The sequence below is a fragment of the Paramisgurnus dabryanus genome, chromosome 8, assembly GCF_030506205.2.
Source record: "Paramisgurnus dabryanus chromosome 8, PD_genome_1.1, whole genome shotgun sequence".
NCBI lineage: Eukaryota > Metazoa > Chordata > Actinopteri > Cypriniformes > Cobitidae > Paramisgurnus > Paramisgurnus dabryanus.
In genome coordinates this window covers 35,294,097-35,312,105 of record NC_133344.1, presented here as the reverse complement: position 1 = coordinate 35,312,105, position 18,009 = coordinate 35,294,097, and the positions used below count along the sequence as shown (strand labels likewise).

The 18,009-nt window shown below is 35.1% G+C and overlaps 1 protein-coding gene and 1 long non-coding RNA gene across 3 annotated transcripts in view; both read right to left on the bottom strand.

Annotated features, from left to right (window-relative positions):
• Positions 1-18,009, bottom strand: part of maml2 (mastermind like transcriptional coactivator 2) — a 91,045-nt gene that overhangs the window by 19,494 nt on the left and 53,542 nt on the right. The gene's annotated exons all lie outside the window — the stretch shown is intronic.
• Positions 14,838-17,218, bottom strand: LOC135770503 (uncharacterized). 2 transcript variants are annotated; one of them, XR_010542659.2, is made up of 5 exons: positions 16,741-17,218; positions 16,094-16,153; positions 15,896-15,986; positions 15,718-15,797; positions 14,838-15,334 (listed from the first exon to the last, which is right to left on the bottom strand). It is a non-coding gene; the product is annotated as an uncharacterized lncRNA (long non-coding RNA). The 2 variants fall into 2 exon arrangements; XR_010542658.2 differs by having other exon boundaries at positions 16,094-17,218.

Here is an 18,009-nt window from a genome sequence, read left to right as displayed (position 1 = left end):
AACACAATGTTTCATCAAAGTAGAATATCTGAATCCATCTCAATACAAAACATATCGTGTACCAACCTTACCAAAATAAACGGTGCAACGACCCTTTCAGACCCTTTGCCTCCTGTAGCTGTTAGCATCTCGCGGTAAAACAGTAAAGTTACTGATGTTAATTTGGGTTTTTGCTCTTTGCTGATCCAGGCAGTTTTTGCTGTTGTTATAAAACATGTCTTTTGTTTTGTTGCTCCTGTGTAGGTTGTCAATTCAGCAGAAAAGTTTGCCATTAACGCTGTTTACAGACAGGAGGTGAGTGCACGTGAACGCGCCGATGACGTATGGTGTCTGCGTGGACTAGTTGGGCGGTAGGCATTCAAATTACGCTTACATATGAGGGGCAACAAAGGAAACGTCCGTTTGGACCGAAATCTATGATTGGTTGAACATTTTTTGGTCCTACGCCTTTGACAGATGACATACATTTCTACAAATACATTTAAACAACTTAACACAGTGATTGCTATCAGGATGTGAGGAGACTTTTAACCAGCATAACTAAAAATGTTTCAGGATCAAATCTGTTACCCTACCTTTAAGAGAAAACAAGTCCCTGCCAATGATGAGTATTTCCAGCTTTCCGCAATACTGCTATTATCCACCAGGTGGTGCACTTTGTTAAAACCCAGAAGAATCGCCCTAGGGAAAGCAGCTGCATGTCCTTGTATGGCCCTGTCCCAAATGGCACACTCTGGACTTGTGGACCTCCTCAGAGTCCACACTTTGATGACATCATGTAGTGCAGACCCTAGGGTTCCTTGACAAGAGTCCAAGAGGGTGCACCTATGTTGTATTTTGAGACAGACTCGAGCATCACGCCAGAAATAGGACGAGAAGTTGCCCATTAGTGTGAACTCGAATCAGATTGGTCTGATTTCTCTTTCGCAAGGATTTTTGGGTTGGTAAAGTGCACGAAGCCTGCTGCAGTGTGGGCTTTGCCGAAGCCCGCATCAAGGGTTCAAAGGGGGCGCTGATGAGTAGGGCTGTCGTGCTAAAGGAATTTCCCTTGAGGTGATTTTGCGTGGCTCACTAGCGCTATGCGGTTTTACCGCCTTCATTTACTAAAGTAAAATTATTATTTAAATCCAGAACAACGAGGAGCACCGATGTAGAAGCAGGTAGGCAACATGTCTTTTCCCTTATGAGAACAAGCTATACCATTATATAAATATATTTTTTGAAAAACTAAAATAAATTGAAGAACAATTTCTTAACAAGAAGTTTTTTTAAGTGCAAATTTAAAGAGCATCGGTAAATACAGAACACAGCAGTGTCTTAAAAAAATAAATTAAAATTAGACCGTACCTGTAAATGTACAAAACGAATACAATACAGAAGGAAATGAATATTTATTTATGGCATTTTCAATAGTATGTTAATAGATAAATTAACGTGTATCTATTAAGTATGAAAATGAATAAATCATTTGGTTAAATTAATCTGGATAGATAATTTTTAGTCAGACTGATTTGTCATCATTTCAGATCAAGCTTAAATGCTACACTGCAAAAAATGATATGTTAATTTTTAACACATTGTGTGTGTCATGCCATTTAAGGCGTTATTTCATGTTAAAATAAATGAAAGGGCCAACACAAGTTGTGTTAAAAACAGTGATGGGAGTAACACATTACAAAGTCATTCCGTTACTGTAATTCCACTACTTTTAGCGGTAATAAACATGTAACGAAGTATTTTTTTTTAATCAAGTAACGCAGTTACAATTACTGAAATTTAAATGAGGTGTTGTCCCTTTACTAACACACCTTGTGTGTTATTATTCATTGTGCTGCCCACCAGGGTCCTGCGACATTAGATCAGAAATGTCTTATCTGCAAGTGTTCATTTATCACAAAATAGAGTAACGCGAGTAATGAACTCATTTAAATTTCAGTAATTGTAACTGTAAATTTCAGTAAATTGTAACGAAAATGTAGAAATATAGCCTATGCGAGAACAAATTACAGAATAAAAATGTTTAGCTGACACCGACCGAACGAAAAGCCGTTAATTAAGCGGAATCTCTGTGAAATATAGAGGACGTGCAGAAACAATCGAGTCAGAAGATAATCATCAGTTTATAATGTTTCACGCAGTTACTGGTGATAAAAAACTTTCATATCTAAATGTCCAGGTAAGAGTCAAGTGTTTAGTCAGGCTGCAGTTTCCTCATCCACGGAGCGGACGCTGTAGATACACAAAGAAAAAAACTAAAGGTTTTTATTTAAAGTGGTTTTAAGCAATCAGTTATATTATGGCGCTTTGTATTTGTGTTGATCATTTAAATGAAAGTAATTTTAATCTTTAAAACTGCATGCAGATGCAGACGACCCAGTTATTCTGTCATCTTAGTTTCACTTCTTTCACACATTCACTGTATGATTTAACGAAATATGAATAGCATAGTATTACATTTTGAATTGAAATTTACAAAAAACAAGTTACTCTCTTAAATCTTGACAATCTATTTGGCCTTTTTTTATGTATGATGTGGAAAAACAAGAAGGGCATAGCTATATATGAATTTAACGTGAAAAGCGCGGTTGTTGCGGTTACTTGTCATCCATGCGGTTAAGCTTCTCAATACAGGATTGCGGTTACCGCGACAGCCCTACTGATGAGCACACTTTGGAATGTTAAAATGACAGATGGGACACTCTACGGACTCGTATACTAAGCAAGCATGTGCAATTTAAGGCTACGAGACCGCAAGTCCACATGAAGTGCGCCATTTGGGACAGGGCCTATGTTTTGGACAAAAGTCCTTCACAAAAATGGAATTATCTCAGCTTTTTGCTCAAAATTTTGTGTTTTTGTAGAAACCTACATATATTTGAGAGGTGTTAAAAAGAGACCTAATGAAGGTAGGATAAAACTTTTTTTTGAGGGTCTGTTCTTTCATTTGCTATATTGTATGTTTATATTTTTAAAGATGAACATTTTCTGGAAGGCATTTAACTTTTGTAAAAATCATGAAAAATGCTGGCACTGGCTGGCAACTTTAAAAAAAAAAACAGTTAAAACTCTTTGATGGGAGATCTAAATATTAGTGCTCAAAATGTGTTCTGAGGATGAATTATCACTACATAGAAAATATCACAAATATCCCTGAATAAAATGTGTGCATTTCTACAAATCAGACCGCTAAACCAGCAGCAGCTGTGTGTTCTCTAACACCATTTGATGGAAACAAAATATTTCAAATACTATTGTCTCAAACCTTGGTATTAGCTGCGCAGATAAATTTAGCTATAAGATAGATAGAGTTGTTAGACAAAAGAAAGCTTTATCTGTTTCCCTCATTTGCATAAATTACATTTCCCACTGTTGCCTTGCTGTAAAGATAGCAGCATTTTCCTTGTGCGAATCTGTTTCCTTTGTTCTTCATGTCTTAATTTATGTAAATGAGGCTGTACAATGACTTTGAGTCTTATTCAAGTGGCTTTATAGAGGTTGGACATATTCAAAGACTATATAGAATACCTTTTACGTTTTTTAAGGTCACTGGAGAAATACAATACTACAGCGTATTGTCAGGTAACCTAAATATGCTAACATCAAAATTCAATGCATTTATCAAGTCAATTGTATTTGTAAGTTAATGGTCCAGTTAAAATCTTTAAAAAACCCAGCACATTTTCTGTGTTTATATTAAAGCGGGATGTCTTTAACTCCAAAGAAAGAATAATCTGAAAATATCGAAACCACTAAAACCAGCATTAATACAGAGCAGTCGTGATATTGCCTGCGCACAGATATGCATAGTTATTCAAACGCCATCTGACATTATTGCTCTCTGAGAGAGATGTGCGTTATACTCCACATCATTATGAAAGCAGGGATGGGTAACTGTGGTGCAGTTTCACTGTAGCGGCAAATTGGAGGCATTCACATTTATTGGAAATATTACTGGGATGGGATGCTTTATGCCTTCGGGACTGAGAGGGATCATAGTACCCCCACCCATATGCAGCTCGTACACATTCTTAATGTATCTTAATGGCCATTGTGATATTTAGATGTGCTATGAATGGCAGGCTGACATCAGCGCCTAATTACCTTTCTATTGTCTGACTCAACATGGTAATGAATAAGAAATGACATCAGCAAATGTAAGTTCAAAAAAGTTCATTAAGAAAATGCATGAATCTTTTAGTTATCAGGATATTGAACAATGAACTATAAAGACCTCATTTATAAAACTGTATGTAGGATCCTTACTAAAAGTCTACGTACGCACAAAAGACAAAAATGGCAAATACCCAAAAAAATTAAGACTTATCAAACAAAGCAATGTTCCCTTTATAAATCACACATCATCTGCAAGTGTGCATACACAAATCATCCTCAGATCCCACCCTTTAAGCTCATTCTCCCATCAAGTTTGTTTTTTATAGATCACAACCTGGTGGTTCCTTTCAAAAGAGCTTACTCCAAGTGTATTAAACAATGTGATCTGGTACCAGTAACCGAAAAAAGAATTGAGTACTTCAGCGAAGAAAGAAATATAATGTCTACCTATAGGAAAGAAAAATCAAAAGTGAGATCTCTTTAACATCTCAAACGTTGCTCATGGACATAAATTACATCAAATGGAGACTTTTGCTTGAGTCTCCTGCTTTTCACACTAGTATCCTGAGACATAAACTCTAACGCTCTCATATTTGTCTTCTTTAAAGTTTCATAAGAAATCTTAATAACAATCACACACTGTGCTTAGACTTTTCTCCAAAGCTAAAGACTCTAACACTCGCCAAATGGGCTATACAAGCCAAACTTTGCCAATTTAAATAAAGAACAAACTGGTACACTATTATTACATTTGTTAAAAGGAATGTATTCATCTTAGGTTAAATATCCAGGGTTCCCACACCTCCTTAACTTCAAATTCAAGGACCTTTCAAGGACTTTCCAGGTCCAATATCCTCAAATTCAAGGACTAAATGTGGGGACAAGGTTACATCGTGTTACCTTTTAAGATACATTGTTACAGTTCCCTTTCGAGGGAACTCGCGCTGCGTCACTGCGGTGACACTTTGGGGACGCCTCCAGGGGTAAGTGTGTCTGAATGTGTATATCAAATTCAACCAATGGTGAGGCTTCATGACAAAGATAGGGTGACACGCGAGCCAGGAAGTATATCGCTATCTGAAATATTGCCAAAGGCGGCGTTACAGGGACGCAGGAAGTATGGCAAGGGAGACGCAGCGCCTCGTTCCCTTCTCAGGGAACAACAGTTACATACGTAACCCCAGGCGTTTTCATTTGTCAAACACAACTATGCAAAAAAGCATTTTGGTATGAATCAAAATTCGCATACAGAAGATATAAGCATTTAAAGCAAATAGTTTAGCATATGTGCTCAAAAAGTTTTTTTTCCAGAAAACTTCTTGCATAAAATAGATTCAAGCACTTTCAATGACCTTTATCTATGTATGTATATACAAAAAAATTCCCCCAGATTCACAAACTTTCAAGGATTTCAAGGACTCGTGGGAACCCTGAATATCTTAAACTTTAAAATGTTTGAAAAATATAGTGCTGGAATTTCGAATATAAATTTACCAAGTAACCCTTGATATTCTGAAATTGATTATTTTATTTAAAATTATAGTTTTAATGTTTACAATATTAGCTAAAAATGTTACATTTAACACATTTCTTATAAAATAACATTTAAAACATATGAAGAGTTTGGTTCCAAAACACGATAAATGCCATTTAAAAAAAAAAAGAGTTACCACCAAAATCAGTAATGTATCAGGTCAGTATTAAAAAATTAATTTTTAATTTTACGCAAAATCCGATATCCCGTGTTATTCTGTCATCTTTTCTCCCTTTTTTCCAAACCGCGTTAAATGCCAATCCTTCTCTGCAGAATGCAATAAATCTGCTCAACAAATCACACACACACAGCACACACATTGTTAACCATAAGAGCAGCGCATTGAATAATACACACAAAATCCTAGTTTTCCTCACCTACTTTGTACTACGTGATCAACAAACAAACAAAAACAAAATAATAATTTTGATGGCATTGATAAACCTGTGGTCGTTTTCTATGGCGGGGAAGAAACGAAAGGCATCAAAATCAAATAATTTACGCGAGAGGCACTCGGGAGACGGAAAAATAGCTTGTTCTCCTGACAGCATCAAGCTTCTGTCATACTAACACATTGAACCCAGTGAATCTTATGAAAAACTTTCAATTTTCTATTCAAAATTATTTTACTCGAAGTCAGCAAAAATCAAAACAAAACATTTTACAGCTGATCGCTGTCACAAAAAGTTCAGAGACGACGTCCCGAGAATAACAGCAGCAATGACAGTGTTCTTAATTTGACAAAGTAAGTGTTTTGATTAATGCCATTAATGCAATTATATCACTAGTCAACTAAATGAATATGACATGGCAAAGATTAATGCACATTTATATATTGATTCAACAGATTTATAGCATTTTGTAAATATAAAAAATAATCAGTTTTTATAATAAATCTTTGAAAATCTAATTATGGATTTGAATTTTTTATGTTATTATAACCTAAAGATGCTATTTGAAAGTTTGTAACAAAAAATAGTGATTTTCATCTTGTCACTTTTTTTTATAGAAAACAAGCTTTTACAGAAATTAGTCAAAATAGATTTATAGCGTTTTGGAACCAAACTCTTCATATGCGGCCCGTTGCAAAAACTTGTGAACAGAGACAAGCCTGTAAGGTTAGTCATCCATTTTTTTTAAGACTGATTATAACTTTTTTAATTTAGTTACATAAAGGTACATCTGTGTAATATGATTTGGAAAAGTAAGACTGATTGCCCTTTGGTTAAGCACTACACAGGCAAACTAGTTCTTTAAATTAATTATGCTGAGTTTATGCAGCTGGCACCGGTAAGTAAAGCTGATACTAAAATGAGACATATAAGAGAATAATCCACCCTTAGTACCTAAGCATAGAAAAATTGCTGTCAGAAGCATAACCAGTGATCAACATTGAGACCAAGCAGCGCCTTTGGCAATATGAGTTCAAATCCAAGCAAAAGATACTTTCCTACACTGTTCCCTTTTCTGTCTCTCATCCTATGTCCCGTCTCTTAAATGTCCTTTCTCTCAGATATTTCTTATACAGTATGTCTCAGATTTGTCTACTTTTATTTCTCCTAAGAAATTTTAGGAGAAACATCTGAGAAACTGTTGATGGTCAGATAAGAATCTCAGCTAAGTCTTAAAAGCTCAGAAAGAGACATCTCTGAGCAATAAAATATTCCTATAATGGAGTCTTGAAAGAGATTGCAGCAAGACAAGTAGATGGTGTACGTTTGTTTTCACATTTTTAGGAGAAACATCTGAAACTTTGTTTATATTAAAATGAGATATATATGAGAATCACAAGTCTCTTGAGCTTAGGAAAAGCAACCAATAAGCAATACATTTTTTCCTCTGGGTAAAGCTCAAATGATAAAAGGCATTTTTTAAAAAGCACGTTACGACCAGCCAGGATTTTGTGCAAGGTTAGTGCATCTTTCTGTGCTCGGCAACCTTTTATGAAGTCTTTACTACCTTCCTCAATATGATTTATTAAGGGGGTATAAAATTGTGTAAGAACAGTTCAGATTCATTGAGAGATCCATAGATCTCAAATACCCGAACTCTAAAAACAAGAATAAAACTATTCATGTTGACACTTTAGTCACTATTACCTTATACAGGCCCATCTCCAATTTAAATGCAGCTGATTTATAAACTATTCACAAGGTGACACAACTAAGCTCCACCAATGAGATTTTAAAGCTACTAAGCCAAAGAAGACCCGATATTAGCTGCGGCGTGTCAGACGCATTTGAAACGGTCTGAGATAATACCAGTGCGTTCATTTTGGTGGAGGGGTTGCAGAGAAACAGTGTCCTCTATTCATTGAAATCCTCCTGACAGAGCTACAAGTGATCTGAAAATAGATTTTCTGATTAAGCTTTAATGAGCTCAGAAGCTCTGGATCTCTTTGAAAGTGACTCCTGGAAAGAGAAGAAGAAATTGCTCTTGGCACAAACCACGCTAAGGCTTATAGCACGTCTTGTCAAAAAAAAGCACCACGTAAGATTGAAATTGTAAAGTGACATCGCTCCACTGGGGCACCCTACTGTAGGTAGTGGGCTTTGAGAACAATGGCATGTACTGTACTAACTAAAAATCAGTTTACTTTTAATAAAAATAATGACCTACTGGTGTAAAGTTTAAAATGGTCTCCGTACCTTACAACAATTCACAATGGTAAGCTTAATAATAATGAATAATTTGAGCTGTCGGGTAAGATTTTACAGGTACTTTCCGTTTGACTTCATTTAAGTAACCTGCAATTTTAAATTACAAACAAATCTAGAGATATAGAGGCAAAGAGCTACAGTTTGCAACTTAATAAACACAACGTTTTTATCATTTAAAGGTGTGGGCTTACAGTATGCCTAAATATCTAAAATCCTGCCATGTAACACGTGTAATCCTGCAGATAAAGTGTTAGTAATCCAGCATGAGCATTCATAATGTTTTATGACAGCTCTTTAAAGGCTTTGCCATGTTTTCACTGTCCTCAATTTACAGAAGTGCAAAGCGTTGGTTTAGTTTTAGGACCCAGATTTATACTGGGCGTCAAGCGGCAACCCCACACAGCACTAAAATTATTAATAATACAAAATGTCAAAGAGTGAAATGAATTAACATTACTATGAACTGCGAATGCCAAAAAATATTGGATAACTAACAATTTGGTTTTCAAATGTCTTTGTAATTTGAATGGTTTCATGGTCCAGCGAGAAAACGTTATGGTCGGCACAAACCATGTGTTATCATCATGTTTAATACTATATTTAAAGGAATAGTCTACCCTTTTGCCATATTAAACTATGTTATTACCTCTACCTAGACAAATTAATACATAACTATCGTTTTTCAATGTGTGCACTGTACAGCGCGTTGTGAATGTGTTAGCATTTAGCCTAGCCCCATTCATTCCTATGGTACCAAAAAAAAAGTATTATTTTGTGACACCATACTTACTGGTATGACTCCTCATGTAACAGTCTTTAAATAGGGAAAACACAGAAGTGTTTGGTGGCTTCCCTGTTTGGTACTATAGGAATGAATGGGGCTAGGCTAAATGCTAACACATTCACAACGCGCTGTACAGTGCTCGCATTGAAGAAAGATAGATATCTATTAATTCGTCTAAGTTGAGGTAATAACATAGTTTAATATGGCAAAAGGGTAGACTATTCCTTTAATACCTTGCTATTTTAACTACTGCATGCACCCATAACATTTTTGTATATTTATCCTGCTGTCTGCTAGCCTATCACCAGGAGTTAAACATATCTTTTTTATCTGTCTTGTGGCTATCACTGCTACTCATGTAACATGAGTGCACGTGTGTGGTCTCAGGCACATGTGCTGTTAGCAAGCGTGCTGATTCTGAGTGCGACTGATCAAAGCAAGCGGATATGACAGCCATTGTCCTGGAAGCAGCTGTCAGACCTGTGGCACATCCTAAAGACCTGGCCTCAAGTGTATTTGTCTTTGTGTCTGCCTGTATATCCATCAAAGGTATCATGTGAAATTATGAATGAAGCATTATGATTATAATTTCTACTATAATGAATTCTTGAGGAGAGATGTGCTATGCTCTGAGTCTCAATGATGCTCTAATCGTTTTTGCAGAAAAACCCAAGTCATATCTAAAAATCACAATGATACAAGAAACCACTGGGCACTTCTGAGACAGGACAGTACAGAACTGTATAGTGAAACCCTAGCAACCACCTACCATCCTCCTAGCAACCATTCAAAACACTCTAGCAATGCCAACTCAGCAATCACCTAGCAATCACCATCCACAGTGTCACAAAGTCTCAACTGTGCATAGAAATCAATGTTAAAGTACATAAACTATTGTTCAAAAGTTTAGAAACACTTGACTAAATTGTTTTTAATAATCTTAAAAACTTTTAATTTGAAGGTATGTATATTGAAATGTTAACAAGACAACTATATATATATATATATATATATATATATTTTTTTTTTTTTTAATTCATGACTTTGACTAAATAAAAAAGAAAATCATCCATTAAGAGCCCAGAATAGGTTAATCTTGAGTACTTATGAAGTAGTATTGCATGCTTCATATCTCCAAAGAGTCTTTAGTTTTATCACATTTATAAAAGACCAACGAGCTTTACCGCTACTTTCCGAAAAAAGCTGAGCTTCTGTAGGCGTACCTTGGGCGGAGCGAGTCACAAGCACGCAACCCACACAAACCATTATCCCACTTCTCTAACTTAAGATTCATCACATCTTCGTGTCATTTACATTATATGAACCTACGTGCCAATTCACAATAAAAAAAACATTTGATGCAGTTTTACTTACGACCTGCGATTCATGATCGGTTGTTTTATTACTAGGACCGCAACATTTCAACAAAATCCAGTGTAAACTCATTTTATCTTGTGAATTAAGAGAAAACACTTTCCTGCCAGTTTTTACGCAATCCATATTTCTGCTATTATCCACTTGGTGCCGATCTTACCAGTGTTGTTTTTCGTCAACGATGGCGATAACGAAATGATTTCGTTGACCCACCTATTTTTTATGATGCTAACGCGACGATGACTAGCTAAAAATGACTCTAAGGTGACGAAAACATGACGAAACTCTTTCAAGTTTTCAATGACGAGACGAGACTGAACGCAAATGATTATAAGTCTGACGTTTACAATGGATGTCATTTCTGCCTATTTTGCATGAAATCTGTCTGTTTTTAGCTAAAAAGTATCAGCAATGCTGTCGCTTCCTATTCTTGTTTTGGGTCAACACAGTCTTACTCACACCCACCACCCGGCTGATGCCATGCCGCGCACCAGATTTCACACAACAACAACACACCTGCGGCTATGGGAGTTCGAAGGACCGTGGCGGTGACGCCAATAAATGGAAACGACGAGATGATTTATGGACATACTTTCAGTATAATCCATCAGAAAGAAAAAACGGAATGCATATTGGGAGACGACGGTAAATGTGGTGGGAAGAATACCACCAACCTCAAGTGGCACCTGAATGCTCATCACGCTAATATTTTTTTAAAGGTAACTAACAAGTCATGCTGTTAACATATCATATACATTCAATTTTACTCGACATTCGGCTTGTGACACATTTCATGGTAAGCTTAAGGTTTTACATGTATCTATTTGTCAAACCTAAGCCCATTTCCAATAATTTTTGTGGTGTATTTAAATAACAAGGCAAGGCACGTGTTTCTCAACTTTATAGACCATTTCAGAAGATGTAAACAACACTGGTCCAGAAGCACTTCCTGTTTCAGTTTTTTAACACTAGATAAACGTTGGGATAAAATACAACCAACAGAACACTTAGAACTGAGTCAAAAAGTTAAACAAACATCTTAAAGATAATGATATATGTGTGTAATAAAAAAACAGTCACAAAATGAAACAGGAAGTGCTTCTGGACCAGTGTTGTTTACATCTATTGAAATGGTCTATAAGCGAGGCGTAATAACACACAAACTCAACATGAGGGTATATCAGGCTTAACTTTTTTGTTATGACATGCGCAGAAGGCACACCGACTAAAACAACGGCAAGCCCTCAGGGACAACCTTAATGCACATTTTAATAGTATTAAATACACCACACTTTTTAACCTAAATTAATTTGTTAAAGAATACTTTTTTTACTAAAATTGACTCAAACTTGACTAAACCTTTTTGCTTTTCATCGACTAAAACTTGACTAAAACCTTTTTGTGTTTTTGTCGTCTAAAACTTTACTCAAACTATCAAGTTTATAAGTGACTAAAATATGACTAAAACTAAAAAGCATTTTCGTCCAAAAGACACAGACTAAAGTTAAAAGTGCTGCCAAAAACAACACTGGAACATACACAACACTAAAGTATCCATGTTTTAAAAACAGTTAAAACTCTGTTTATGTTTTGATTATGGCTCTGAATCTGATCTCTAACAAAAGTCCTTTACAAAAATGCAATTATCTCAGTTTTTCTGAAAGACATTAAACTTTTGGTAAAATCAAAAAATTCTGGTGCTGACTGACAAAAAAACGCTGGTAGGGAAAGAGTTAATCAAACACACTTGCACAACTCTACTACCCTGGAAAAAATCTGCATCCACTGTTCCCATAATGCTGGGTTCTTTGGAAAGCTGAACGAGATTAAATTTCCCTCACAAATAAAATCACATTATTTGGTGATGGTGATTTTGTTTTAGCTATTGGTTATTCTAGGGGAAGTGTCCATATAAAAAAACTATCTGAAAACCCCAAAGAAGTGCATTCGGCACAGAAATGTTTAGAAACTTTGCCCATGTTTAGCATGAGAATCCAATTCTTTAACTGTGTTAAAGGTAGGGTAACAAATTTGATCCTGAAACATTTTTAGTTATGCTGGTTAAAAGTCTCCTCACATCCTGATAGTTATCACTATGTTAAGTTGTTTAAATGTATTTGTAGAAATGTATGTCATCTGTGAAAGGCGTAGGACCAAAACATTTTCAACAAATCATAGATTTCGGTCCGAACGGATGTTTCCATTTTTGTCCCTCATACGTAACCGTAATTTGAATGCCCACCGCGCAGCGAGTCCACGCATACACCATAAGTCATTGGTGCGTTCACGTGCGCTCACCTCCTGTCTGTAAACAGCGTGAACAGCAAACTTTTCTGCTGAATTGACAACCTACACAGGAGCAACAAAACAAAAGACATATTTTATAAAAACAACAGCAAAAACTGCCTTGATCAGCAAAGAGCAAAAACCCAAAATAACATCGGTAACTTTACTGCTTTACCGCGAGATGCAAACAGCTACAGGAGGCAAGGGTCTGAAAGGGTCGTTGCACTGTTTATTTTGGTAAGGTAGGTACGCGATATGTTTGTACTGAGATGGATTCAGATATTCTACTTTGATGAAACGTTGTGTTGCTTATGAAATTTGTGTTCGTTTACGGATTAGCATAACGATATAGTTACTACATCTACACAACCATACGTGTGCTTAAACTAATTCTGATGTAAACCAGTTGTTTGGTTATTTTGGAAGTGTTATTCGACTTTGTACTGCAAGGTTTTCTCACTGGTGAATGAGATGTGACCGTCTGATCTGTGCGTGTTCATGTGTTTGGAAAGAGGCGTGACTTTGGATGGCGATTTGACTTGAGGGTGGGATCGGGATTTCATTGCTAGGCGGCTACCGTTAGCATTTTTAAAACGGTAGCGAAACTGGACCTTTAACTGTCTGTTTAAAGCACTGCATGAAAAGAGGTGTATCCGTACTAGGAAACTCCTGTAAACACCACTGATTTTCGGATGTATCTACTAGTTCCACTGAGGGTAAACTTCTAATTCCACCAAGTTAGGAAACTCCCGTAATGATACCAATTCGGATGTATCTTGCTGATGGGATATTCCTGTGGTACATGCAGCCATTTGTTGCCATGGCAAATAATCCCATTGAAGATTTTGTCAGGGGACATTTTCACACCTGCAGAGGTACTGGGATTTCACACCTTTGCACAATTCTAGTGTCTCCATTGGTGTTTAATCTCAACACTGATTGGTTGCTTTTAAAACCCCCTCCCAAAACTCTGACAACTATTGGGACACAACTTTGAAACTTTCCAGTTGAGATCATTTGATTGGTTACACTTTGTATTAAGCCCAACCCAAGCCCTCATAGCTTAGTGACTTGATTGGTTATTTGCCTGCTATGCAGATAGACTACAAACCCCCCCACTATATATATATATATATATATATATATATTCATATTTATATTCATATACACCCCAAAACCCTTATGTAAAATAAAAAACTTGAATTGAGTTTGAAATGTTTATTTAATAAAAAAACTGAACAATTCACAATTGTCACAATAACAAAATAATATTATACACAAATATTAAAAGTTGCATACATAAACAATACTATTTAAACTCATAAATATACAGACAGAGAAAGCAATATTAGAGTAAAATAAAACAAAATAAAAGCAACAATAAAAATTACATTCAAAGCAGTACAATGTAATGTAGCAGTGGCGGCTCGTGACTGCTCATCCGAGGGGTGCAAATTCAAAATAAGTGTTCGGAGTGTCATGTGTGTTGCTTGTGTTTTTAAAATGTGTTTGTTGCTTCATGTAAACCATGTGCATCACGGGTTTAGTCAAAACACGTGATGCACATACACGCAGAACACATATTTTGAACCACACAAATGACTGGCTATATACATGTTGTGACAAACTTTGCATCGAGTGCTCACAAAAAAAGAAGTCACCAGCTGCCACTGTAATGTAGTAAATATCTAAATAAAATAAAGCAAGATCAATATAGTTGTTGTTCAAGAAATCAGTCCTACACTGCAAAATAATGACTTTCTTACATAGTATTTTTGTCTCGTTTTCAGTAGAAATATTATTTAAATAAAATGCTTTTTCTTGATGAACAAAATGACCTAAGAAAATAAGTCTAGTTTTAGACAAAATAAATAAATGCACACAATTTAAGTGAATTTGTGCTTAAAACAAGCAAAAATATCTGCCAATGGTGTGAGAAAAAATCTTAAGTTTTCTTTTTTCTTAAACTTAATTCAAGCACAATTTTCTCAACCTATTGTTATATATTTTTGCTTGTTCAGGCACAAATTTACTTAAATTGTATATTTTTGTCTAAAAACTAGACATTTTCTTAGGTAATTTTGCTCATCAAGAAAATACATCTTGATTTAAGAATTTATAGTTTTTCTACTAAAAACAAGATAAAAATCCTAAGATAGAAAGTGATTTTTTGCAGTGTAGATTCAATTGCAGAGCTCTGTCTTGGAATTATTCAAGAATTTCTCACAGTAAAACCTAAAAGTTAACTAAACTCAAACCATTTAAGAAAACCGGTTGCATTAAACCATTTAAGTTTTAAAACACATTGATTTGAGTACTGTGAACTTAAACAAATTGAGTCACATGCAGTTATGCACTTATATTTAAGTTCACACTAACTAAATATAAGTGCATTATTGCACAAGACTTAAGTTCACAGTACTCAAATGTATGTTTTTTTTTTAAACTTAATGGGTTAAGGCAACCGATTTCCTTAAATGGTTTGAGTTAAGTTAACTGTTAGGTTTTACATTGTAAAGCATATACTTGTCAGCAAAGGTAACGTTGATGCACCCTCATCTGGACAGACATCTCTTTGGAGCCCTTTGGAAATATAAAAGTACATATAAGTATTTGGCATAATACTAATACACATACACATACACACGACAAATCAAATGACATAGAATTAAAGTTGTACATTTTAGAAAGTTAACATTAAACCAGTGGTTCTTAACGTAATTCCTGGAGGCCCACTGCCCTGCATGTTTTGTATATCTCTTTTATCTGACAGACGTAGTTCAGTTCATGGAGATCCCTTCTAATGAGCTGATGATTTGAATCAGGTGTGTTAAATAAGGGAGACATACAAAATGTGCAGAGCAGTGGGCCTCCAGGAATAAGGTTAAGAACCACTGCATTAAACTGTACAAAGATACAACAATATATGATCAAAGAACTTCATAATACTTCATAAATCTTCTTACTTAATTTTCTGTGTTGATGTCCTCAGAGTCTCTGTGTTGTTCTGCAGCTTCATTACAGTAGGCTACTTCAATATAGTTGTCTATCAAACACAGAATAAAAAAATAGAATCACATACATCATAACACATCTATTTACGATTTAACCTCTTTAATTTAATAATTTAATTATTAAACTTACATCATTTTGGCCAGATTGCAGTGACATCAATTTCTTCAGTGTCTGGATCAGTCTGATGTTTTAGCTTTCACTGTTACTTCGTTATATTTCTCTGGCAAACACAGAATTAAAAATCAAAATCACATATCACAATACATCCGTTTACTATTTAACATGTTTGATTTTAATTTAATGTAATCATTGAATGATTAAACATACATCAGCTTTACCCAGAAACCTCTTCATCGTCCACAAAGTTGACCACAGTGTACATGACCTCTGTAAACACAAACATGTATAGACTTCATATTTAAAAAGATGAAGAACAGCAAACATATAACGTTTAAATATATTATGACTCCAAGCTTCTTTACAATTAGCATCTAGGTTCTCTTAAAGTGAAGCTGGCTTTGTTACAAATCAATATAAAGCTATTAAAACAGTCTTGAAAAATAAGCAGCATCTACCAGAACTGAATGAGCTTTTAAAACAACAAAAGATCGTCAGTACCATTTAAAATAGCAGAGAGACACTTGCTAGCTGCTAACATTTCAAACACACGAGTTACTGTTGTTTTGTTTGTTTTAAGCAAATAACGTCTCATCTTGGCTTCTTTAAAGTTTTGTTTTTAAAAATTTAAACATCGAATTGATTCTTTTAACAGCCCGGTTTGAATGTTACTTCGCGTATTTTTAACCTCATGTTTACCGCTGTGTACCACGTATAACCTTAATGTTTTACTGTTTGTGGTTTAAATTCAAACAGTTCTAGTATAAAGACAAAAACGAATCATAGTTAATAACATAATATGAACAAATAGGCAACCGATCAGCGCGATGCAGACAAATGAATTAAATCAAACTTACCTTACTGTTGATGAGCAAACAAACAAATAAGAGACGGAGTAGTCCAGGCAGTAACGGTTCGCGATTTTGAATTTTCCCGTCAAGCCCATAGGTTGAGCAGTCACACCTGAAGGGTGGGGGCAGATGAGTAGGTGCAGGTGCATTCTGGGAAATGTAGTCCTTTTCTTTAATATACTTTTTATAATCCGCGTTTTCACACTATGCATTGTTCTTTATACTTGATTATTAATAAAAAATAAAAAATATTTTTATAAAGTTTATTACGTTTACAAAACATGTTTAGTTGACAAACATGTTAACAGTTATTTGGAATGATGCTCAGATTTTCTTAAATATAAAATCTTTGTGAATCAGCAGCACCTTCTTGATGAAATACAAAACTCTTTAAACATGCCTCAGGAATTATCTCTGGGTTTAGTGGATGAGTGGCTCATCATTGGAAACATTGAACGTATACCTAAATGAATTCTTACTTAAATATTAGTAAATATAAACTAATGCTGAGTTAAGACATGTAACTTACTGAACTAACTTAACTACAACATGAACTCAAATTAATTTATTGTAAACTGCATTAACTAACAATGAAAAACAGGTCGTAGTTAATGATGACTCTTCAATAGTTTATCATTAGGATATGCTGTAACTCAGCATTAGTTCATGTTAAAGTAAAAATACATGTATGTCTTTTTTCACTGTGATATATGGACCCTTATTATATTATAAAGTCCCCATCTCTTTTGTTTAAATTGATTGATTGAAGACAAACATTATAATATGTGGTCTGACTTTGTGCAAGCATGCATTATCATATGCTAAAAGTTACCTCCTCAGATAGACTAGAACATTCATTGGTGCCCGAACATTTTCCTTACAAGGGCCAAACCTGACTGAGGGCTGTGGGCCAAAAGTAAATGTTGTTGTGTTATATTAAAATTAAAGTTGCCCTGATAACCCCTAATTTATAATTTTCTAATATTTTAAAAATAAATAAGCAAACATTACTCTGTTTATGCATAACTAATGCAGTTTTATTTTCCAAGGCTTTTTGTAGAAAAAAGAAATCGTTTTGCCAATCAATTTTAAATATCCTTTTCTCTGTGTGCCACTGCCGCAACCTCTTCATTTTTAGCCTATAGTACCCGAGTTCATTAGGTTTTGTGATGCATTTTATACACCTTCAAATATGCATGAAACATAAAAAAAATTTAAGGTCTTTTGTGGGCCAACTTTGGGCACCTCTGGACTAGAAGTACAGTAGCTGACAGG